The sequence below is a fragment of the Nymphalis io genome, chromosome 13 (assembly GCF_905147045.1).
Source record: "Nymphalis io chromosome 13, ilAglIoxx1.1, whole genome shotgun sequence".
Taxonomy (NCBI): Eukaryota; Metazoa; Arthropoda; class Insecta; order Lepidoptera; family Nymphalidae; genus Nymphalis; species Nymphalis io.
Genome location: NC_065900.1, coordinates 4,683,311 through 4,711,236, shown reverse-complemented (window position 1 = coordinate 4,711,236; position 27,926 = coordinate 4,683,311). Strand labels below are relative to the sequence as shown.

The window sequence follows — 27,926 nt, the reverse complement described above, 5'->3', positions numbered from 1 at the left end:
AATAATGCCGGATGAAAAAGTCAAATATGAAAAGGAACACACACATAAATGAATGTCATTTGGTTTTGAACAAAATTTACAAGTTCAAATATGGTTCCCAGTAAAACAAAGAGAGTTCGTTTCAGGTAAATACGATCAAATACCAGTTGGAAAACATAGGCCTTTTGTTCAACGTGTGGTTCGACCTAATTTACATAGCAAAGGTGTGCAAGGAACAGAACCTAGTTTCTATTGTGTCAAAGATTTATGCGGTGTGTAATGTTAAAAGGTATTTTAATTAATATTTCTAACTTGAGGCGGTGATAGTATGTTACGTATACATAGTTTTAAACTTAGTCTAAGAATGGTTACCACATTCACAATGTACGAAAAAGGCTTTAATTACTTTATTGAAAATAAATATATTCTGCTCCTTTTGAAGAAGTTTGGATCTTATGTCGTAACGTTATTCCAGTGCGTATGTGTAAACACATTACACATGTAAAAGATTATCATCTGATACATGAGCACGAGATGAATAATAAATGCAAATAAAGCACAAAGCAGAAGAATCAATTATGCTTGTCCAGGTCTGAAACCCTTCCCACCAGGAACCGCATCTTCGGTAAAGATTCATGCGTTATATGTTATAACTAACAAAATGGGCCGGACTATTTTTTTTTAATATCCTGGGACATTATTCACACACGGCCATCTGATCACAAACTAAGAAGAGCTTGTACTAAGGGAACCAGATAACTACTACATACTACATACACTACTTTTCTTTTAGTAAATACATACTTATATAGATAATTACACCCAGACTCAGGACAAACATACATATTCATGCATACAAAGGTCTGTCCTGGGTGGGATTCGAACTCACAATCCTCGCTGTTAAAGGCAAGTATCCACCAACCACGCCAACTGGCCCGTCATTTTGTTAGTTGTATGTAAAATGTAGTAAACTATAGAATCATGTTAATGTATTAAAATATTAAATGTTGGTTAATACTACTAAATAATGCTTATAAAGTAGAGCAAGAGACTGTATTTATCCCATTTCTGGGTAAAGCCTACCCCTTTTCTTAAAAGTGTGGCTTCTTTGCGGCTAGTAGTCACACATGCGACAGAATTTCATCCAAAACATGAATGTTTGTTTCCTTCACTGTTGAGCACGAAATTAACTATTTATAAATACAAATAAAGAAGATGAAAACTCAGTGATGCTTGAATCTTGACTCTTTATTTCTATTAAGCTCCAAGTAGTACATCCACTGGGATATTTCAGCTTTTGTGAACTTCCGTAATCGGCTCATTTATAATTAAATGAAATTTATCAAAATAACAAAGGCTCTCCACAATATTACCTCTACATATGAAGCCACAAATCTTGTAACTTTCTTATACAATATGAGTTGTTCCTTTGTTTATTATGCGAAAAGTTTATTACAAGGGTTGGGTTTTACATTAATTAATTTTACACTTCGTTCGAAGTATTACACACAAATATTAAAGGATTGAAATTTTCTGAATTTGTTAATGTAATATCGGCGACAATTCTTATCTAAAGAGAATACTGATCTGAACATCAATTGGCTGTCTTTGAAAATACATCACGTACGTATTTCTCGTTTTCAGCAAGTTTAAAATCTCGAGGCAATCTCCTTTGAGTAGAACACACTACGTATATTTGCGAAAGTTTTTATATAGGTGACTTATAATAATGTGGTATACACAAACAGTCGTATTTAATGCAGCAATATTTTAATCGATACAAAAAATATATAAGTATAACTTGGCGTTATAAATTAAATTGGCGTATCTACAGAAAGAAAATTCCTAGCAGTAGCCCAAAATTTGGAAAGTAAAAATGAGGAGCGTACCTACTTTCCTGAAGTGGACTAGTTCTAAGGATTTAAAAAATAAATAAAGCCAATAGTCCAGCGCCTGAATTTGTACCAGCCCATCGAATTTTGAGAGTAAGCAATAAAAATGATATCCCACTGACAAGTCAATGTATTTAAAATTTAACCTATAAAGACATGTCATAAAATGGCATATTTTAACTGACAGATTGTAGAGATACATATAGATTAGAGAAGCAAACAAAAATGTATATCGAAAGTGATAATGGTTTTTACCATAAATAGAATATCTTATGTGAAGGTGGAAAAAATATCATTGATATTTACTTCTTCCCACTTTCATAAACAAAAAAATTATATCTATCCATGTCACGTCAATAGTTCAAATTTAAAGCAAGTGAAACTACGAAGAAATAATATTATATACAAAAACCGTTTTCGAAATGAGCTACAATTTCTGGTATAAGTTTTATGTATTTTGGTTTAGTAGTTTACTAAAAAAAGACAACTCCTCCAATATATGTATGCAACAGAATAAAATAATTTAATACACGATCGAATTGGGAGCTTTATAATTTTTAAGCCAAATACAATGTTCATAAAATCATAAATCACATCGAAACTACACCTCAAAAGCAGGATTTCAAAATGAAAATGATTGATTTTCAAATAGCTTTTCAACGATATCCCACTCAATAGAATGTGAGGAAAAAAATTCCATTTTAACTTGACGCGAGGGAATTTTAAATCCGTTCGTTGTTTGACTTCGAACCCTAATTATACTCGACTATCGACTTAATAAACCGAACTGAACGAAATTCGTTATTAAATCATTAATAATATTTTTTCAGATAAAATTGGTTATTTACTTTTATTCGTTTTTTAATTTATCAATTAAGAATATAATCCCAAAACAAACTGCGTTTGTGTTGATAAATTCTCTTAATTAATATAGCTTGAGATAATTTATCAATATAATTAATATAATTAATTTGTTTGATAAAATGAAAATAAGCCAATTAATTTAAATGAGATATCATTCGAATTCATCATAATTGGTTTCTATAGTAATAGTTCATGATTGAGTGAAATATGGAAGTCTTTATAAAGAAGTTATTTTGTGTAAAAATAATTTTGTAAGTGGAATATTTATTGATGTAGATTATTTTTGGAAACGATTTTAGTTCGTGTAATTCAGTTTCGTAACGAAACGGGTGACATTTTCGACACATAATTTCAGTCTGTATTTACTGTACTTGTAAAATAAATCTTTAAAAAAGTTATTGCTTAAAAGAAAGTTTGTTTTTAAAAAAGTGTCATAGTCGCCGGCCGAAGGTTTGTGTTGTTTAGTCGGAAAAAACACATAGTTCACGCTAGACGCCTTCATAATGGCACGAGGATTACACACCATTAAGAGAGCCTTGTATCATTACAATCGTGCATCAGGTGGTAAGTGGTCTTCTTTGCTTTCACCCAAAAGTCCAGAACTGTTTTCGGCACCATAGTTAGTCGTTTGTAGTTTGAGTTGCAAGAGTGTTTTTTCAGGGTTGCAATCTAAGATCTTTTGTTCCTCGTGTGTGTTCCTCCTATAAATACACTTACTAACGCAGCTTTCTAACAGAAATTACAGCAATACAAAATTTTACCTTTATCAGTATATTCGTTTAATAAAACGTAAGCAACTTGAGAAATTACAGCAAACAATCTTATTTAGATCCCAAACAGATTTAATCGTAAAACAATACTTATAGTGTTAATAATAGTCAGTGTTATAAAGAAATAAAGTAAAGTAAAAGTAACAGCCTGTAAATGTCCCACTGCTGGGCTAAGGCCTCCTCTCCCTATTTGAGGAGAAGGTTTAGAGCTTATTCCACCACGCTGCTCCAATGCGGGTTGGTGGAATACACATGTGGCAGAATTTCGATGAAATTAGACACATGCAGGTTTCCTCACGATGTTTTCCTTCACCGAAAAGCACGAGATGAATTATAAACAGAAATTAAGCACATGAAAATTCAGAGGTGCTTGCCCGGGTTTGAACCCACGTTCATCGGTTAAGATTCACGCGTTCTTACCACTGGGCCATCTCGACTTAATAAAGTAATAACACGGTTTATTGTACATTCGATTAGCATCTAAAGAGTTATTCGAGAACATTTATAAAGGTATCAAGCGAGAAAGTAATTACACGCAGCGCAGATCGCTATTTTTACGGTAACATCGGTTCTCGTGCGAGGGAAGTGTGATGAAACGCTCTTGAAAATCGGAAACATGAGCATTAATTTGTTTAATCTATAATACTAGTTCTTTGATATTGTACTAAATTTTACCTACAAGATATCCAATTTATTAAATTTATGTACCATAACTTATATATAATATAATGGAAATAAATTGAACACGGGACTAATTATCTCTTACAAGAGATCCATACCAGAAACCTTAGTTCAAAATCAGTTGAAAATTATTTACATAATATGAGGTTTAATATATTATTAAAATTTAATAACTACTTATGGACAAATTATGTGCTTATAAGTGCTACATGAAAAATTTTCGTACAAAGAAAGAAGTACCGAATGAGACGTAGGTTCTCATAATATTTATTATTATTATTAAAAGATTCAGTGTCATATTATTAATCGAGGCATGCGTTAATGCATTCGATTATCTACAATAACCAACGACAAAGAAATCAAAATATTTTATAATACAATAATTACTTATATGTAAAAATATTAATGCATTAGTAGTTGATAGCGCGTAGTGCGTAGTAGGTAGTTATTCCGTATGAAATGTTGACAACCGATTTTTCAATCCAAAATTGAAATTATGGTCAATGTCGCATATCAACTTTCTGACATTAAATTGTTCTTAAATAATTATATTTTGCATAAAAATGAAAACAACGTTCCCATTTTATATATAAAAGCAACAATCATAAATGGAACTGGTTTTAATTATTATTAAAATTTATTTATTTAAAATGGGAAGACAAACTAACAAATGAACCACCTGTTAGCCAATGGTCACCATCGCTCATAGACCTTGGCGCCGTAAGAAATACATATTACTAAGATGTTATGTCTCACGTACCTGTAGTTACACTGGTTCACTCATTCTTCAAATCGGAATACAGCAAAATTAAGTATTACTGCTTGGTGGTTGAAGATGGTATTTATGTGGAATATGTAGGTTGGCTGGATTGGCTTTCATAAAACTGTTTGACTTTTGGTCTAGAGAATCGCAAGTTTGACTTAAGGAGAAAATGCTGCTAGCACTCTTGCCACCATCGCACGTGCTCTTGATTTTTATAGTAGCTATTTTTAGTTTTAATTTTTTTTTATATTGAAGTCCTTAATTTTAATAAATAACGATAAAAAAGGCAACAAAACATTGTTGGCAAAATACATATTTATTTAAAATAACCATTCTTACAATTGACATATTCAATTGAATAAAGATTATGTTCGCATATGTGTACAGTAACAGTCTGTGAATGTCCCACAGCTGGGCTAAGGCCTCCTCTTCCTTTTTGAGGAGAACTTTGGAGCTTATTCCACTACATTGCTCCAATGCGGGTTGGTGGAATACACATGTGGCAGAATTTCAGTGAAGTTAGACACATGCAGGTTTCCTCACGATGTTTTCTTTCACGGTCAAGCACGAGATGAATTATAATCACAAATTAAGCACATGAAAATTCAGTGGTGCTTGCCCGTTTTGAATCCACGATCATTGGTTAAGATTTACGCATTCTTACCACTGGGCCATCTCGGCTAAGTGTATCATTGAGAAATATATTTACTCACAAATTTTATGTTTATATATGTAAACTTATGTACCGATCTCAAGCCGCATAACTAACAATAATAAATCTTACGCTGACGTCATCAGACGCTCAAAATGTTACGTTAAATTTTACGATTCGACCCCTAGCGCGTACCGAGCGCTAAGATATTTATACATCAAAAAATGTAGAATTCATTGAAATAAATAATCATTAGAAATAAAGACAACGATTTCGTTGAAGTGTATTTAAATTTTCATAATAACATCAACGTTCATTATAATCTGTCGCGTCGATAGTCACGAAACATCAAACAAAGTATTTTGAACCGTGGTTCTTTTGATTATCGACGAAGTATTCGAATAAATTTAACATTTTTATTTATAACTAAATATACTAGAACAATAATTATATTTAACTTTTTTTCTTATAGTTTCCAATCCAATTTATGCTATTGACATACTAGTGGTGTATTGCATGAATATATTTTTTTTTTTATTTGAAAATCATCTTTTATTGGATGGCTTTCTTTAAAATTTAATATTATTAAATCATCTTAACCCTTGATGTGTAACAAATTGTTTTATGTAATATGTATAAGCAAGTCCTGTTAGTTTTATTATACTCGTTTATAAAAGAACAATTAATATATTAATTGTATAAAGTTTACAACATTAAGATATTCTATAAAAAATCCACAAATAGCAATATTTGCCAATTACGTAAATTTATACCTTGTTCCAAAATAAATCATTTATATATTGTATATATATTGAAATTGATATCTTAATTTTTTGTAAATAATTAAAATAATTATGTAATTTAATTAAAGAAGTAACTTAAGTATCCTTCCAATTTCGCTCGTTATGATGATTATCCAAAGCGGTTGTAGGATTACATTTCTTTTAAAGTTACTATTCAAAAGTAAGTCTATTTGTACTCGTCATAAAGGATAATAATATTATTATCATTTTTAATTATAATAACTTAATTTTAAATAAATATGACAAAAACGGATACAATTAAAGATTTGCAAAATCTAAAAGCGATTTTGTTAAAATAATCAGACAAAATAAATAAGAGTTGAACAGTGGAAAGCTCTTCCTTAGTTTCATTTAGCGTTTGATCCCCCATTATTAGTTTGGAGTAAACATTCGGCTTTTAGCTGTGACCGTAATTATTAATTTTCTTATTTTACGCCACAATAACAAATGTCGTGGTCACAAGCCAACTTTGCACGTCCACCGTGACGTAAATTTTATGAGGTTTCTTAACCTATGGCCATTTTGCTTTTGTTTTTATCTCTACTACGAGAATAATGCAAACAAAAAAAAAAAAAACATTTCGAGCTACACAGAGTAGGTTTTAAGTGTCTACTTACATTTTCATCTTGTGATTAACTTTGAAGGACTTATAACCCAAATAAACATATCATTACAATTTCATGTATTTATTAACTTAGAATCGTGGAGCAGTTGAGTTTTAATAGGATTATTAACTAGTATATAAATATTTTCTCTTTGATATATTCTATCAAATATCTCTAACCTTAGCGTATTAAATATCAAATAATATAGGTATTTAGACACAATATTGTCACTAGTTTATTTTAAAATAAATTAATGGTATATTTATGTATGAGGAGAAGGTTTGCTTACTTTTTGATTATAATTCATCTCGTGCTTGACGGTGAAGGAAAACATCGTGAGGAAACCTGCATGTGTCTAATTTCACTGTAATTCTGCCACATGTGTATTCCACCAACCCGCATTGGAGCAGCGTGGTGGAACAAGCTCCAAACCTTCTTCTCAAAAAAGGAGAGGAGGCCTTAGCCCAGCAGTGGGACATTCACAGACTGTTATTGTTGTTGTATTGTTATGTATGATAAATTAAGTAAGGCTACTAAAGATATTTTAAAGGATATGTAGTGACTAAACTTCATAATTGAGACCATTTTTGAATGGCTGTCTGCCAAGGACACTAAAACTTTTTCACAAAATCTTCCTTTCAACCGACTTTTAATAGACAGCTATCTGGATTTGAGGAGACTAGTAAAAAGTTTATTAGATTTTGTTCAGAAATTTCTTGAATAAAATCGTATTAATTTCAGACGATTTTCTATTTTTGAACTATTTTACCTGTCTTTTTGTTTCTATTCATTATAATTTTTATGGCTTAAAATAATATTGTAAAACTATAATTAACTTAAAATTATTTTACTTGTAAAGTAGTGGTTAGAAAGCCAGAATCACTGTGCCAATCACTTTTTATGTGCTTAATTTGGTTTTATAATTTATCTCGTGATCAATGGTGAAGGAAAACATCTGTATCCATCAAACTGCATTGGACCAGCGCGGTGGGAGAATAGGCTAAGGCCTGGTCTAAAGTCCAGCAATATAATATTTCCAGACTGTTACGTACGTATTTTATACTTGAAAACGATTAACGAATTTCTCAACATCGGTAAGAAATTCATCAATAACTTTCAAAATAAATTTAGCAATTTTGTGCATTTTTGCTTTAGAAAAAAACCATTAAAATTCCTCGCCCACTCTTCAAAATATTTCATCATTCAAATACTAAGAGTATTATAAATTATATCCCAACAAACTTCTTGATTTTAATCTCAATATTCTTTGATTAGCACCATTGAGCTTAGAATATGCACATCACTTCATGTAAACAATTGTCTTTATTATTTATTTTGGGCTTAACAGTAGGGGAAAATGTCGTAAGGAAACTTGCACTGTGTCTAATGAAATTATGTCATGTGTATCCACTAACCCGCATAAGCGCAGCGTTGTCAAATAAACTTCAAATCTGAGACTGTACTTTTTTTAACGCTAACGTGAAATCAGACGTTAAAATTAGGTCTTACTTATCATTCGATCGTCCTTGTTTTTGGGATCGCTGCACAAAAAAGGACTTCGCTTTTACATCTGGCCGTCTGTCTGACATCAACCCCTTTGGGAGTATTTTTGCGAGTAGATTGATTGATTGAGATGGTGTGTGTGTGGCTCAGTTCTAGTTTGCTAGTACTAAACGTGGAAAGATTTTCTATGTGTTTGGACAAACTATTTACAAAATATGAAAACGAATTCGATTGTAAAATTTTCAAAGAAATTATGATCTTCGTTTTCTTTGGTGATTTCTTTTGACATAGAAATGAGAATTGACAAACAAACGAAAAAAATACGTCAGACGACAACAAAGTTTTACGACTCTTAAAAATATTTCGATCGTTGATCGCTCAAGGAAAAACAATTGGTTACGGAGTTTTCTATTCGTTAATGGTTGATCATGCGATATATCGAAAAGCTATTTACTTTTTTTTTCAATTGACTTCATAAATAGAGGACGTTCTTAATTCATCTGTTAAAATATCAGTATAGCTTCAATCTGGTTCCATTTTAATTTACACTGGACATTGTTAAGTTTTTATTTGAAGCGAATATTCAAACAAATTTTGAAAACGTTTTTTCTAATTTAAAATTAAATTAATATTTTTTCTCTTTAACCGAATTGTCGATCGGTTGATATTTTTAGTAGCGAGATAATGAACGGTCAAAGTCACGTCCAATAGAAGTATATATAGCTATTATACTTATATTTTGTATACTGTATACTCAAGAGATACCCAATATGATTAAAGTAGACTATTAAGCATATCTTCATCTATTCTCGCGTATCTACACTGCCTGTCATAATTTAACCAATGAGATATCATTATAGGCTATGTGACATCAAACTAAATTTGATATGGCCATCCAGAGGATATAAGGTACTGCATTTAAAAAAGTGTACCGTTTGGGTTTTTTCTTTTATAGAACAGGTAGGCGGATGAGCATATGGGTCACCTGATGGTAAGAGGTCCCAACGCCCATAGACTTTGGTATTGTAATAAATTTTTACTATCGCTTACATCGCCAATACGCCACCAACCTTGGGAACTAAGATGTTATGTCCCTTGTGCCTGTAATTACACTGGATCACCCACCCTTCAAACCGCAACACAACAATACCAAGTACTGCTGTTTTGCGGTAGAATATCTGATGAGTTGGGTAGGTACCCAACAGCTCGTCTGGGTAGGTACCCAGACGAGCTTGCACAAAGCTCTACTACCAGTATTTAAATGATAGGGCTTCATTTTAAATTGCTTTGTTAGAGTTAACTCGAAAATTTCGAATAATTTATAAAATCGTCTTTATAAATCAATGTTAGTTTAGGCAAAAACGGGACGGACAGAAACGTAGTCGATATACATTCGACAAACTTTCTGATACCAAAATGAAACTTAAATATCGAAATTAAACAATACCGAATTCGAGTACCGCGTTCATTAGCAGAAGTTTGAAATAATTGTTCATTAATTGAAATTGTGAGAACGTGCTTTTTGGATATCGACAAAATAATTCAATGTTTCATTTACGATTTATTTATTTTATTTATTAATAATTAAAACAATATTATAAAATTAATATCGTTTTATTTAAATTTATAATATTATTTATTAAAAACAAATATCTTCGTATCAAGAAGATCACTAAATCCAAATAGTTGTATATTTGTTGTTATGTATGAGAAATGACTTCATTTATATACTTTGGAGATTTTATGTTATAAAATTGTTAACTGATTTAATTATACTATTGTACTATTTTTTTATTAAGATTTACATTTTAAAATTAATATTATCAATATATATTTTTTAAGAAGATCTTTGAATGTTTAAGAAGATATTTACTAATTTATTAAAGTAATAAATACGTACTAACATATATATATTAAATTTAAAATAAACAATACTTCAATCCCGTTCCTCTTCAAATATGAATCGCACTTGAACTGCAAACACTTTTAATGTAAAACTATATGTTTGTACGAAACCGATTTACCAAAATTCAGGAAGGTTCCTAAGTGCAAGCAAATATTATTACGACGTACGTACGACGAATTATGGATGGTTGGTTCTATTTTGTTTATTATAAAGAAAAAAATATTTTATTTTTTAACATAAATAAATTTTAAAATAATAATAACATCCTACAGAATGAAATTAAATAATTATGAAAATAATAAAAAACTATACTAATATGTATAAATGGTTTCCTATTAATAAAACAGTCATTAAGTTGTCTACCTTTAGAACAGACATTTCCTCTGATATAATTTCAATTAAATTCGAAGTGTTGTACAAATAAAATAAAAAGTCTTTGTTGAATAACGTTTCTTAAACTAGATAATATCTATACAGTATAACAAGCGTGTCACGAAATGTTATGTAATTATAAAGAAATAGTCTGAACTGTATCCCAATAATGGTGAGTGAAGGTAAACAGACCCTAGATTTACATACTCTATACGAATAGTTCTGCTCAACAAAGAGTTATTGGTTGTTTATAATACGTGAATATTCCATTTAACTAATTATATCCACTTTAATTTTCCTATGACAAATTCGCAGCCACTCATAAGACTGTTTTATTCATGAATAATTATGATATCTACAAAGCCAATTATGATTTTTGCTGATGAGCAAATGAGTCATTTTGATCCTGATGAGCTTGCTCAAAGTCCTACTACCAGTATGTACGTAGTATGTTACGTCAAGGTCAAATATTTGTTAATCTCTGCGATGTATTATCTTCTAGTAGTATCTCCGCATTGGAGCAGCGTGGTGAAATAAGCTCCAAACCTTCTCCTCAAAAGGGAGAGGAGGCCTTAGCCCAGCAGTGGGACATTAACAGGCTGTTACTGTACTGTACTGTACTGTACTGTATCTTCGTTGATCTTTATAGCACGTATGACGCTGTATTGTAACATGTGCAGTATATTAGTAAAAGATAATCTGGTTATTATTTTGACTATGATATGAAAATGTATATACGTTTCTCAACTTCTCATGAAGTATAGAGGAGGACCAGATTTAGAGAAGGGTTTCAAAAGAAAGGACCTATGAGATTTTTTAGTTAAGAAAAGCATACAACTCTTTTGAATTTTGAAACATTTTACTAAGCATTATTAATTCATCTGGTTTTAATTATAATAAGTTCTTATTACTTTGTTGGCAAATACTTTGAGTATTTAATTCTTATAAAAAACTCATATTAAAATTATCCAGAGTAAAATAAGACCAACGAAGCGAGGAATTTTATAATAATGTTTAACGACCGTATTAAAAATTCTATTATTGACGGAATGTACGGAATATCTTGTCATAAACTCAAAGATGCCGCGTTGGTTAGATATAGTAATTTGTCGTTGCCCCCGGAGGAAACGGGAACCTTATTTAAGGGTAGCATTAATTACATTAATTTTCTCGTGTTTTCCATTTATATGATAATTTTATTTTTGTCAAGATGTCTGCCTAATATACCACAGAAATATTAGATATTTGTATCATATAAAAATATATCATATTGAATATTTAAATTTTTATTTGTTTATTCGGAAAGATTTAGTCTGCCCACTACGAAAAGTTAATCTGCATTATGGTTTGGCTAGCGGCGCATTGATGTTGATACAAATTATATCAATAATAAAACCAGACATAGAAAACATGTACAATATTTTTATTGAAATAACGGTAATGGATCAAATTATAATATTTATATTTTAAGCAACCCAGAGTTTGAGGTTTATAAATGTTATAGATATTTTGAAATTCAAACATTGTGGGTTGAATCCCTGCTAAATTTGTATGTGATTGATTTGTGTTTATTTATTATTTATATATTTATTTAGTAATCCAACAGTTCAACAATATCATATTAAACATTACCTATATATAATGTCACTTAAACCAAAATAGGATAATATAACTAGCTTAAACATGTCTTGAATTACTAAAAATCGAATAGTAACACTTTTAAGATATGAGAATCTAATGAATGAGTTTATGAGTTCGTCCGTCCGTGTGTGTGTGTATGTTTTTGTTTTTGTAGGTATGTATTGCACTTAAAGAAATTTTAAGTTGTTGTTTTATGTGGAGGAAAATATCATGATGGAACTTGAATGCGTTGCGAATTTATGCCACATGTGTGCCACCCACCACCCATACCTACTTTTTTTACTTTGAAAATGTACTCCTGATCGAATAGCGGTCACTGCAGAAATTTAAGATAAAAAAATTATATATTTAAAATAACTACCCAGTTATTTCGTCAATGTTCATGTTATCGAAACATATTTGCATTGTCTTGATTTAGCTAACGCTGATTTAAAAAATAAACACTTGACACAATCGCGGTGAAGAAGGGTTAATTTTATAATAAAAAAAATCAATTCCTATATGTTTCACTGCAAGCATCATTAGTAAAACAATGTTTTTGTTCTGTCTTTATATGAATATTTTTAGCACCAGGAATAAAATTATGTCAGAAAACAATCAAGAATATATCGTTACATACATATTTTTCCATCAGGCAAAATAACGCCAACTTAAACGCAAGCAATGACACTAGAGAAGTTAAGTAAAACATTATTAGTTAGAACTAAATCAATATAAAAATAGATGACATCAAACAAAAACGTGTGAAAGAACGTATTTTTCACTTGACAACACTCCATTATCGGTTCACTACGTTTTTTTTTCTTTAAAAGTTACATCAAAACTGTGCATGTTTTCACAATAATAATTGCTTTCGCAACCTTAATACTGTAGTGAAAAAATCTTGTTTAAAGATTGGAGTTAGGAAATTGGCAGTTGAACACTAGCCACTAGGTACGGAAGTGCATAGAAATGCATCGAACATCAATAAATCCTTTCTAGTAAATCCGTTGGTCCTAAGGTCGAACTCTCTTCGGTCGTGTCGGATTGTCCCATCAAACGATTAGAGCGAGGGATTAAAGAGGTCATCTATATCTTCTTGAAATACTTTATTCAATATACAAGTTTTACAATTAATTATTGATAGTCAAATTAGCTACCATCAGTTCGGAAAAGAAATACTCTGACCTGAGAAGAACCGTTGAAAGAAAATCAGCGGGTTAAAAATAAATGCATAATAATAAACACCTAGATGACCAGTTTTCGTTGAGAATGGCTAAATTAAATAATATATGTTCTATAATATGTTAACTAATATGAGTTGTGTATTGGTTTTGAAGGACGTTATAATTTTCTAAATTGATACTTCATTTTTAATGACGTGAAACATTTATAAAATGAAAATTAAAAAGTGCTTGTGTGTGATGCCCTTTTTTGATTGAGGATATCAAAAAATTGAAAAAACTCTGCGGCCGTGTTTATCGTCTTATCAGTACTGGCAAGTAATAAAAAAATTGCACTTGCCTTTTGCCTACACATCTATGGACTATAATATGTCCTGTGTAGTTGGCTAGTCCTTTAAAATTACTGTCGTGATCGAAATCTGTCAGGTGATGGATATCAATATTATTAATACGAAAAATTATCGCGTTTTCTGCTTGTTGTTGACATGAGTCGCTTGATAAAAAAGTTCTTCTGTTGTAAAAGATTTTACAAGCTTTATTATTATCGTGGTAATATACATATACTGTCTATATAACTTCGTCTAAACTATATGATTATAAACTAGATAAAATGTCAAAAAGTGATATGCGACATTGACAACTATAATTATAATAATTGGGGATACATGTATCAAAATAGCGTATCAGTGTGCGTGGGTTTTCAAGATTTTACGATCGGGTCGAGCTCCGATTGCCAATTTGTTCCTTACATAAAAGCTTTGCTTATCATTTAAAACTAAAACTTTACTTACGTTTATGAATTTCATGGACACTTCCGCTAATTAAATGATTTAAAGTGTCAATAACGCGATGGATAATGTCATTTAATTGAAAGATTAAATAAGAATGTTATATGAAACAAAATTAAACATACTTGTTATGAAGATACAATTGTTTATTATCATTGACATAATATTTGATCGCATAAATTAAATTTTATAAAAATATTAGAATTAATATATAATTTTATGGGTCAATGTTGTATTTAAATAAAACATCCTTAATAATATTATGAATGCGAATCTTATTATTAATAATGCTACTATCATTAAATTTTACATACACGTTGTCAAGGTTATAGAAAAGGACATAAGACACCTAATACCTCTCTCTCTCTCGTGGGTCTCATTTTTTTTTATTATAATTGGGAAACAAACAGTTAACATCACATTCATTATAGAACAAGCAAACAAACAGAAAGAAAAAAACAAACAATGAAAAGAAATTACTAAATTGACAAATGCACACTAACTTTCTTTTTAAATGTATTGAGCATACAAGAAAACATGTCCAAGTCATTAAACTTCCTATTGTAATTCTTACAAGAGCGATAAATAAATTCATTTTGAGCATAATTTGTTCGAGTAGAGTAAGTGAATTAAGGCCGTAATGTGTGGGTCCAGTTTTTTACATCTAAATTTTCCTTAAAATAAATGGACTATCATCTAAGTTATGTATTAGTTTAATAAAAAACTGTACGACGATCCAATACGGAAGTCATTTTAGACCGATTTTAAGTCACAGTGAAACATTTAGAATTCAGATATTTAACAAATTTATGTTGAATTTTTCCTATTGTATCAATATAAATTGTATATTGTGGAACAATTAACAGCTAATGTTATCATATAGAATGGTTTTCATCTTTCACGTTATATTATATGATTTTCATAAGATCATATATCAACTTAGCAGTATTATATTTTATTAGAAAATCAATTTCTCTTAGGTTTTATCAACGTCCGCCACGTGTCGTTTAAATCGAAGTAATTTATAATATATTTGAAGCATTTTATATAGCAATTTATAAGTGAATGTCAACATTTTTGAATCTGTCTTAAGGATTATATTTTTTTTATAAAACATGTAGGTTTGACAATTGGGCTATGGGACATTGGCGCTGTAAGTAATATTACCTTTCCTTAACTCGACTATAAGCCATCAAGCTTGGGAACTAAGATATAAGTCCTTTGTGCCAGTTACACTGGTCACTTAAATTTCAAACCGGAACACAACAACAACACTAAGTATTGCTATTTGGCGGTAGAATATCTGATGAGTGGATGGTACCTACCCAGACGGGCTTGCACAAACCCCTACCACAACAGTATTAATGTATAGGTCTAATATTATTTTTGATTGCCTTATTGATCTGATGTCAAGTATAATAAGCTGGATTGGATAAACGAATATTATTTCCACATTTTATATGATCTCCAATATCTTACACAATATCGAGTCAGTTGATTTTATTTTTTTAATATTTTTGTGTCAAATGTATAAATAGTTCTGAACTTTTTAACGTAATAGCAGTTACTTGTAAAAAGAGTGACAAACTAGAATTGAGTTTTAAAACTGATCTAAAGTACGGTAGAACTCGCTAACTTATATTAAATTATACTAGTTGCTACCTGTATATTTTGTACAGCGAAAATTAAAATATAATTACCTTTTATTTATTAAAAAATTAAATATAACTTTCTTATTGCATTTGCGATAGCTTAGTGGATAAGTGGACTGTATTATGATGATTACAAAGGGGCTTACCTTGATATCCGGGCTCTTAATGAAGAAGCTATTCCTCTTGGGAACGCTCATTGGGTCTTCGAACACTTGAAGAACACAGGCAAACGGGTTATAGTATTTCTGGGATATAAGAAGCCACACAGCGTCACACGGCCCACACGTGAAGGGAAGTAAAAATTATCCAATGTAAACATTAAAGTAATTAGACTACACATATTAATTAATAAATGTTAATTATATATTTATTATCGTTATGAAGAAAAATATAAATAAATATTGGAAATCTATATTTATTAAGCGCATATTTGTCGCAATGGGGGTACCTACACGTACGCCTTCCTATCTAGACTATAACATTAAGCTTAGTACAGTGTAGTAACAGCCTGTTAATATCCCACTGCTGGGCTAAGGGTTTGAACCCACGATCATCGGTTAAGATTCACGCGTTCAAACCACTAGGCCATCTCGGCTTTTACATTTACATTAAAAATAACGAAATAACAATTACAACTGTTTAAATTGTGGTATATATAATTAGTAAAAGCCTCATATCTGTTACGTTTGAAGTAAGTGCCAGAACTGTGACGGAATTTCAATGTAATTTCAATACTCATCAATTTGACAGTACACCTAAGAGCTTTTAGTGACTTCGATCAACACGTAACTACAATACAAAAGAACGTAGCGTTTGTATTACACCATTTTTTTTTAATTTTTACCTTCTTCTTATGGTTGCCTGATAAAAGTGGTTACAGACTTAGCATCTCATTTTTAATATTTTGGCTAAGTTCTTTGATGTACAGTAAAGAGTATTTGTATTGTATTTGTAAAGAATTAATTCTGTAAATATTTTTCATCAATTTTAATAAATATTTTTTCATAATTTTACTTAACTATACTTGTCTTGTTGTGTTACGCTCTGTTTGTTGTGACGTCATAATAAAACTCACGCGTAAAATGAATATTATTAATCAAAATGAGACAAGATACATCTTCCCTTATAGGGATAATAATATCTTGCGTTCATGACAATTTTAATAAGGTCTTCGTGGATTCATTTTCTTAAGGCGTATAATATGAAATATTATAAGTTAACGTTTCCAATTTCGCGCTGAAAATTCATATATTTTGTGCAATTTGTCAACAAAATTACGGCCATTGTAATAAACATAATTGGGATGCAAATTATTAGGCTTTACCAACATAACATGAATTATGTTAACACGCAGATTATATGAATAATTACATAATATTCTATGTTATTTGTAAGCATTTGTTAGAAGTGAACCGCTAGTAACATATTGCTTAAATTAATGAATGTACTAATTTATCATTAAAATATCGGTATAAATTCATCGATGTAAAAAAAAAAATTTTTTGTTAAAGTTGCATTTAAAACATTATTCATAATAAAACTTTAATTCAGATTTCCTAAACCGTCACAAAACTTCTTTAAAAATATGTATGATTTCTTACGATGTTGCGTCATGTTATTGAAAAAATAATTATAAAAAGAAAGAAGTATATTCAGAACAAAGAATTGGAGCACGAAAACAAAGTTATATTAAATGTATAATTAATAATTAAGTTACAATATATAATAATATTAACGCTTTGGTATTTAAATTTGGAACACATTCGTATTTATGGATTTGATTGAAGTTAAGTGGCTGATCATGATAAGATGTATTGACTATTATTTATATCGTCCATGTGCTTCTAACTATAGCATATGAGGTTTTATATAATTATTATGATATTACATATGCAATATATTTATGTTAGGCAGTTGTATCATTGTAACGTATAATTATAGGGAATTGAGTCTAAGCACCTTCAACAGCACGTAGCTTACGTAGACTGGGTTCAGTACGTGTCTTTGATCTTTCTTTAGATATTCCATAGGATACCAGCTGCTGACGGAACCAGCGTGTCGTCCACACTTATAAATATGATGATAGAACTCATAGAGAACAGATATTTAAGTTTTTAATGAGAGCGCGTAAAATATATATCGACCGGTCTGTTCAGATATCGATGAGACTCGATGAGAAGAGGGTAGTACAATGCATGTGGTGCTGTAGTCACTCGTGTAACCAACAGGAACGTTTCTATTCGATTTCCTTTATTATGAATGAAAAAAGTACTCAAACTCATTTCCAAAAAAGAAATAAAACAATAGATAAATCATGTTTCTAATCATTATGTTGTCTTATAAATTGAAACAGTTAATAAAAAAGATTGTAGTATAAATTATGATAGTATTAGAAATCAAAATAAAAATAGGATTTTTAAAAGAAATAAATCAAAATAACTATACAACAATAAAGTAAACGTAGACTGATACGTAAAATTTACACACACAAATAGAACATAGGAATCAAGACTGAGCAACTGAAATACCGAGAGTCCAAGCAGAAGTGTCTAAAACCATCCTGGCCAGTCAATGAGCTCGGCAGGGCCAGTCCCCATTATGATGATCATCACGTGATTAAGTCGCGTCGCAAGGTCGTTCCCCGTCGGAAGACATTATTAACAATAGTATATATAATGTTCGTTCGAATCGACTCTCAGCCATTGCATTTAATGTGATATACAAATACTACGAGATAGTACAAATCCGTGTACAAATCAAATAAATAGAAATTTATTAAAGAAAAAAAAAACAAACAAATTAAGGAAAAATACGGTTTATCATTTTGTTCTTAAAGGATAATTTTCAACTAAGCACTTTCTACGCACAAAACACGAAACAACCGTAAGACTTGCGATTTGCTCTGCGTGTAATTACTTTCTCCGCTTGATATCGCTAATTTCTTCGAATAATCCTCAGAATTCTTATTAAAACCGCAATTAACAAATTCATTCATCAGCGAAGAAGAAACGTTTATATTACCTGATATAAATGATAAAGTATAAAATATCGATTTTTTTGTTATATAATTTAATTTCATCCATTGTTTCTAACGTTTTTTTTCCCGTGAATTACCTTTTTAAAACTGTTATATAAATAATGAAGTTGTTACCGCTCATGGCTTGTATAAAAGTGGAGGGAAGGTGTTAAGTATACCTGTGTCATTTTTTGTAATTCTGACAACGTGCGCGCCAAATCGTGATGATCGATAGAGTAGTTAAAAGTAGAGAAGTGAACGTGTAACAAACAAACTTACTTTCGCATTTCACTGGTGGTAGGGCTTTGTGCAAGCTCGTCTGGTAGGTACCACCCACTCATCAGATATTCTACCGCAAAACAGCAATACTTGATATTGTTGTGTTCCGGTTTGAAGGGTGAGTGAGCCAGTGTAATTACAGGCACAAGGGACATAAAATCTTAATTCCCAAGGTTGGTGGCGCATTGGCTATAAGCGATGGTTGACATTTCTTACAATGCCAATGTCTAAGGGCGTTTGGTGACCACTTACCATCAGGTGGCCCATATGCTCGTCCACCTTCCTATTCTATAAAAAAAAAAAAACTATTGAAAACGATTATTTTCCATATTATGTTAAACATGCCTTACCTCCATTTTCTAAACGGTTGGCTTTAATCTGAAAGCTGATTGGTCGCTTATTGCGTCATTCGCTGTCAGTGACCAATGACCATTTAGATTACGAGTATATCCAAATTAATTTGACTTTGATCAGTGTTTCAGAAAATGGAGTTTAGTCTGGCAATAAATACAACAAATTAGTGTTATATTTACATATAAGATAACATAAACAAGTCTATATATATTTTGATACATTAATCAAAATTAGATTAACTAATTCGCCTTTAATTTGGGCGTTCATTGGAAGTCTATTGCGTTATCGGCTACCACTAACCATTTCCCATTTCGATTAGACCTAAATTTGTTTACTTTAATTGTTTCAGAAATTGGATGTTAGTAAAGCAATAACTATATTTTTCATTTTCATTATTATAACATAAAATAATTTATATATAATAATATTATACTTTTTTGTTGTTGTTTTTTAGTCTCCACAGTCTGTCTGTGCCGTTGGTGTAAGTTTCTATCAGTTAAGAGTTTGGTAGTTTAATGTACTGCTTGTGTTTATTTTCAGGCAGTGTCATAATCAATATTTTTGATTTTTTTTGTCTTTATTTTGTTTTGCTTCTGTTGTCTTCCTTATTGTTATCTATTGATCTCAGCGGGATTCTGGATTCCTAGACTGGTCTGGATGGTGTTTGGCCAGCCATCATCATCTGACATCTATATAATGGATCGCTATTATAAGGTTTATTTAGGTTTATAGTCCAGAATCTCCTTGATAGCCACCATTTATACCTTATTCACCAGTTTCCGCTTTGTTACTGTCGACGTAAATATTTTCAATTATAAAGTAAATTAAAGAATTAAAATAAATTATCATACTAATGTTATAAAGTGGTAAATTTTGTTTGTTTGTTTCTGGAATCACACAAACATTTTTCTGATTTATAAGTAACTTTTCATACTATGATAGTTTATACTTTACATGATATTATAACTATTACTTATGTACTATTACATTTTGAAATATATAATGTCAACGTAGTCAAAGATAAAATTGACAGTCCGGGTGCTTTCCAAGCGAACGCTGCCAAAAATATAACAGACACACGTAAACTTTGTTCGGAAGATTTGTCGCTCTATATCAAAAGTACAATACAAAAGCGTTTGTCTATCTTTAAAACATAAATTAAATATCATTTATTTATTTTATAGTGAAGCGAACGACAATTATAATGTGTCGAACATAATATAAATGTTACAATTGTTTACAATTAACGATTTATTACACTGTATATCATAATAATAGGCTAACTTAAAATGCGAATGAATAGCAAAATATTACTCTTTGTCACAATAGTCACCAATATTTATAGAACATTAGCATTGTAAGGAATATTAACCATCCCTTACATCGTTAATGAATCACCTTGGAAATTAAGATGTTACGTCCCTCGTACCTGTCATTACATTTGGTCACTCACCCATCAAACTGGAACTCAACAATACTAAGTACTGCTGTTTGCGATAAAATATCTGATGAGTCTATAATGTCAACCCAGACAAGGTTGCAAAGACCGACCACCAAGTAAACTCACTCCAACATTTAAAAAATGATGGAAATAACAATATTACACAACATACATAAAAATAACAATAATATCGTTGCAGTACATAGATTATTTTTTATTTAAAAAAATGAGAATAAAATGAACGATAACTATAGTGAATGTACGAAGTATTTATTAATATTACTTTATTTATTGATATAAATAACTTATTAATCGTTTGTTTTCGTCGTTGTCTGTGAATAAAAATTACGGGTTGCAATTTGGACCAGGCGCAGACATCGCTTGATGGCGAGTTTAAAAAAAACGCTTTTGTGTTTTTTTCATATCCATATTTCTTCATTCTTCTCCATCACAACTTTAAAAGAACGTTTAAAAACACATCGTCGCCTAACTTATATAATTGTGGCAATTTGCTTTATGGCCTTATGCCAAAGACGCGAAAACTTTTTTAATAAAATCTTTTGCCACATCCCTACTGGACATAAATTTGGATATGACATATCTTAAGAAAAAGTTCTAATAATTTATTTTTAGGACAATAGATCGGATAAAAAGCTTCGATAAAAGTATTAAGGTTTTTTTTTAAGTCTCTATTGCTAGTTTAATTACGTAATTATGCCAGAATTTATTTAAATATCTGGGTTTTATAAACTTATTTTTTAGTAAAAATTATTATTACTAAAAAAAGTATTATAATTTAACATTACTATTCCAGGCAATTCAATTATAAGGAACTTCCAATGTGCAAGTATAACTAAATAGCAATTAAACTGCTCTTTTCAAAACATGTGTAAGAATAATTAAACTACATGAGAAAAAAAAATACGGAAAATATAGCATATACCGATTTCGGTATAAAAAATTCAAATTTGAATAAAGAATAAGATTTTTTTCAAGGAGCTACTATGAAAACTCTTTTTTGTTTTCTGTGTTTTTAATTATAATATTTTTATTTTCAAATCTGATCTTTTACAAAAAAACCGTTTGGCTGTACTGTTGAGTTACCTTTGCCTGAACAAAATGGGACAAACAAAATAAATATGACTGGCAGTAAAACAATAAATTAAAAACAAAATGTTTCTCTATTTTTTATATTTATGCCCTTATGTTTTTGTGACAAAAGCACTATTAAAGCCTTAACGAAAATTACAATTGCCTGATTCGTATTATTAAAGTCCTCGCATGCGGCTCAGACGTCTCTACTCATCGAGCAATATTTATTATTATCAATATTGTACTAATACTTAAATATTATGTTTGTATACCCAAATGTGGACATACGTTTGGATAAAAGAAACGAACCTAACCAAATGGCTGTTTCATTTTATATTAGAAAAATGAATTAATTAATAATTTATGCGCATTGATAAGAATCACATCAATTTCCCTCAAAGTAAAATTTGGCGATTAAATACGTTTCATTTCCCTCGCAAAAAATTACCATTAAAATTCTTACTTTTTATTATATTTCTTCGTTTCCTCAAATAATCATAAATTCTGTTCCAACAAACTTCGCAATTTAAGACCAAGTGATCTTTATATCTGTTAATTACGAAGAAAGAATAATCAGCGACTTCGCAGAGTGCAAAAGAGTATTTTTATTCTTGGTTTTATGAGTGGTGTTCTATTGGTGCGATTGGTTAAATTGAAGGTTAAAATTGAGTGCAACGGTTTTTTTTATGTAACGTTTAAGTGAAACAAGTTTGACACAAAAAGCTTTAGTGTATATAATGTACTTGGTTAGTTTGATCACGCGTTTGAAGGCTCTTCATGAATCTGTTCGGTCTTCGATCATCACTAATCACTACACAGTGGTGATTACGTCTAGGAGTCGTAGGAGTCTCAAGTCGTGCTTTATTAGGAGATTTAAGCTACGGAATTTATCACAACGCAATCTTGATATTTTACCAAAAAAAAACTGTTTACTTAAAATAGCTGTCCTGAATTAGAAAAAGCATAAGTAAAGTATTTTAAATAAAATGGTCGCAAGTTTTTCTGTCTGTTATAGGTATCTCTTCAGTTCTTTTAACTTATTCGAATCGAATATTTCCTCTCCAACTATGTCGTTCATAACAAGTTCTATATAAAATGATATACAACATAATATGCAAACTTTTTGATCACTCCAATAACTGAAACTTGCCTGAAATTAATCCTGAAACTATAATCTATCGTATTTATAGTGAAATTTTCAAATAAACTTGATCTTGTTACGTGATTTTGGAAAAGTACATAAAAGAATGTATCTCTTTAAATATTATTGATACGACTTACAAACTATCGAACATTGAATTATAATGCACAAACCAAAGTACATGAATAATTACTGTTTAAATTATGATCGCATGGAATGGTAGCAAGAATACTAACAGCAATTTTCCATTGAATCGAATATTAAAAAAATACAACCTACGAGTATATAGATGAAAACCGTAATGAACGAACCACTCTCGTTAAAAAGGGCGGTCACAACAAAATAATACAAAACACTGTATCCGCACTGCATTCATTACTAGAAGTTTTAATTAATTGTTGATTAATAGGCTCTCATTGTAAATGGCAACATTGGCAAAAAGCTCAACAAAGTTTGTTTGATTCTCAGGCCGTGCTCAGCGGGGAAACAATATAGTTTGATGCAGAAGTTGCACCATTGCATTAAGGTTTAAGTGAGTTATAACGAAGTATAGAGGTTGTATATTTTCATACAACTGCCAACTTTGGAACATCCCTCGGGGCTAAAAGGGATGCATGAGAAGCTGCGAAAGTTTGGTAATACGGGCTCACTAATGTATTGTAAGCGAAAAGTTTAGTTATTGTTAAATGTTATATCCATATGAATATTAAACAGCTATTGTCATGTTGGATAAGTCTACTTTGGCTTACTATATAACATGAAAATGTAATAAAAATCAAAGTAAAACAATTTAAGTTCTATTGAAGTCGTAAAAATTTGTCTATTAATTTAAATATCTTTTATATTCATAAAAATTAGACCATTTCTAATTTTCAAATGTCAAAGAAAGTCACGAAGAAATTTATTACATTACAAAATTTAATAAATAAAATAAGCGTTAATTGCGTCACTCCCTTTTTAATTAGAAGATTATCTTGCAGTTAATTTGACCTCTTTTTGTATTTTACGAGGCAAAAGCAATAACATTAAAAGGCTTTAAGCGCTTTAAAATATTCGCCTCGATTGATAATATAATTTTAGAACGCATACCTTTGCTCCCACAAAATTTATAATCATTACGCCTCATGATAATTTTCAAAGAAGTGCTTATGATCAGTTTTAGAAGATACAAATAATTATATTATTTAAAAATTACAACATAAGAAAATGTTTTTTTGATAAATGACAATAATGATATATTTGGAAGTAAACTGCTTCGTTAGTGAGGAAGATTTTATGGCTGCAGATCAGATCCGGGCTGTGAATCCCAGGCGGATTAATAAACGTGTCTTGATTTTTCTGCCAAGAAGTTTTCACTAGCAACCCGAAGTTAGAAAGTTGTATGTGTTACCCTTGCCTCGAAAATCACATACAACCGTTGGTCCTGCGTCTTATCTCTTTCCGATCGTGTGTAATTGCAGTCCCATCGGACTATGAAATGGAGAAAATAGTGTTTGTATTTCTTTTTGCGCACAACTCCGTAAACAATAATATTTCTTTGATAGTTGGACAATCTTCCTTGAGAATAGCTATGACTGACATCACTTAGGAGGAAATTATTTAGCCCATGTTGCATTAACGTGTCTTAATTTGATATAGTCTATTAAACGTTCTCAAAGTATATAAACAAGTTGAATTTACTTTACCGTAAAGAAAAATTGCTGTTAAGAATTTTGTAGGCGGTTAAGTTTTTATAAGATTGTTGAAATAATATGAGGAAATTGAATCCCGCTGCTTGTCACATACATAAAAGTATGACTGTGTAGGTTTAGAGAGGTCTAAGTGCGGACGAAGACCGATCGACGAGACAGAATTGAAAATACCAAGATTTTTTTATAAGTAATATTTACTTTGCAAAGATTAAATGTTTAACTAGTCTAATTTTATTATTAGCATGTTCACGAAAAGAATTGGGTTTGAACTCGAAATCATCAGTTATTATTTACATGTTATAACCAAATGGCCATGTCGGCCTTATTACATTTACGAATTAAAATTAAAAATAGTACAAGTCCTGGGAAAGGCATATTTAGATAAATTATATCGTTTAATACGTCATATCCTGATTCCCAGGGCAAAAAATAAACTAGCTGACCTGTAACAGTAGGCACTCGTGGCATTAAACGCGAAAATGTTTTTTTTTTTAAATTTTTGCAGTAATGTTGAAGTGTTCACATGTTTTAACTGAAAAGCATTTATACAATAGGAACTTCGACAATTTTTGCTTTATGTCATGGAAATGCATTAAATCTATTTGCAACAACGTTTCGCAAAATCTTTTTACATTGAGTATATTTGCTAAACACTCCATCTCCTCTCAAGATTTTTACTTTAAAAATTTCCAACTTCCATTTTCACCGTCCTTACAAAATACTTTGCAAGTCACTTATATTATATTTAGAAAGTTTAAGAATTGTTAAGTTTCGTTTTACGCAAGTTTTTAAGATTTACTGCGGTTGAGGTTTCATATTTTTCTACTGAAGGGTTATATTTACATATAATAACATATAATATAACATTCTTAATATATTAAGTATTATGGTTATTTTTTTTCTAATATGATCAAAGATAAAAATTTTATTCATAAACGAAAGTATTTATATAGCGCCACATAAAGGACTTAATGTGATATTTCAATTGACGTAGATTTAAGTACTTTAAACTGGGTCCAACGTTAGTTAGGTGCTATTAAAAGTGCCCTCAAACTAACAGAATCGAAAAAAGTTGCCGCGAAAATTGTGACATAAGTTATAATAATAATATGAGTGTCTAATCCATTAATAATTGACCATCAGTTATTCTACTTATCTAGTGTAATTAGGGGCATTATCAGTGTAATATTACTTACATGACTGGTAAGCCAAGAAGAAAAAACGAACACAAACCTTGCTTTATTTTGAAAAGTTTATTTTAGAAACTATTTAAAAATACTCAAATAAAATAAGAAATAGTAAGCAAAGTTAGACGAAATGTTCAAGTGACTAGAACTCGCGAAGATTGGTAGTTCAAACATTAGTAAGGACCACCGAATTTTAATGTGCGAATTTTAATATTATTACTGCTTCTCAAGAGAAGATTATGATGACTTTTGCTCAGCGGCGAGGTATTATACTTCTAATTTGAGTAAAATAAAATATTATAAACAGGCTTATGTAAACACGAACTTCCAAATTATCACTTATGAGATGACTTTTTTGTATATACACAACTTTTGACTGAATATTTAACTTACATCGTCATTTGTATAATTAGTAAACATTCAAGGACAATACGCTTTTCTACTTTTATACACAAAAGACAGTTTGAAATTAAGAGCTCTTCTAAAACTGGTCCAATTTACTAAGTGATGAGATTTGTAAAAGGTGGCCACAGTGAATAAACACCAAACACTTAAAAAAATTGTAGAAATTTATCATCAATCTCAATATAATGAAAATTATATTATTTGCAATTACATTATTAAAATTATTTTATAGATAAGAAGTACAGCATACTCCGCTGAAATTAAAATAAAACGAATGTTATTGTAACGTTATTGTTATAAACGAGGAACGAATAGTTTTAATAAGTCTTACTAACTATTAACTGGTACCAGATATATCGTGTTAATTTGAAACGTAAAAATAAAATCTTTTTACAAAATATAAATTTATTTTTCTAAATATTTATTCACTGGCTTACTCACCCTTCAAACCGGAACACAGCAATACCAAGTATTGCTGTTTTGCGGTAGAATATCTGATGAGTGAGTGGTACCTACCCAGACGAGCTTGCCCAAAGCCCTACCCTACCAAATTTATTTCTAAAGTAATATTTGTGTGAAATAAAAAAAACATCATTTTAAAAGTAAACTTGTAAATTGAAGATTTGTTATTTAATTAGTGGCAAGACCGACCAGGTAGGTGTCGCTTACTCGTCATATATTTTACTGCCAAGCAGCAATGCTTCGTATTATTAAGCCCCAATTTGAAGGATGAGTGAGCCAATGTAACTACAGGCACAAGGTAAATAACATCTTACTTCCCAATAGAAGAAAAAAAAATTTTAATTGAAGCCAAACAAATATAAAAAAAATTATTTATTGTATATAATTATATTAAAAAATTGAGATTCTGAAATGTATAATCCGCCTTAATTTGAAAGCTTTGAGTACTTTTTGATTTCCCCTAATTGGATTATAGGATCCGTAATGCAAATTCTATGTAAAATGTGGAAGAGATATGGAAAAAAACCGATTCGTATATGAATTATTCATTTAACGATTATTTGATTGATTATAAATAAGAAATATATTTTGAACATACCGATTTCTTTAATATAGCTTTAATATTATATATATTTATCAGATTCAATTATTTTTATTTGTTACTAAGTATATCAATAACACCTTCGTTAAACCACATATTTTGTACTAAATTGAATTATGGGTCAGGACTGCCAAAACAAAACTAGCTGACGTTCAAGCTGCACAAAACAAATTTATCAAAATGCTCTTTATTTACTCATATTTTACTCCAACTATTAAAATCT

At 30.3% G+C, this 27,926-nt stretch overlaps 1 protein-coding gene across 2 annotated transcripts in view; it reads left to right on the top strand.

The window, feature by feature from the left end:
- The first annotated feature begins 2,957 nt into the window (after positions 1-2,957).
- The window catches only part of LOC126772803 (suppressor of lurcher protein 1-like), a 110,690-nt gene continuing 85,721 nt past the window's right edge, over positions 2,958-27,926 (top strand). Inside the window, exon 1 of one of the 2 annotated variants that reach the window (XM_050493392.1) lies at positions 2,958-3,089. The gene's annotated coding sequence lies outside the window, so the exon portion shown is untranslated. Of the gene's footprint in view, positions 3,090-3,122; positions 3,300-27,926 lie in introns of those variants that run through there. The other variant, XM_050493390.1, reaches the window with a different exon arrangement.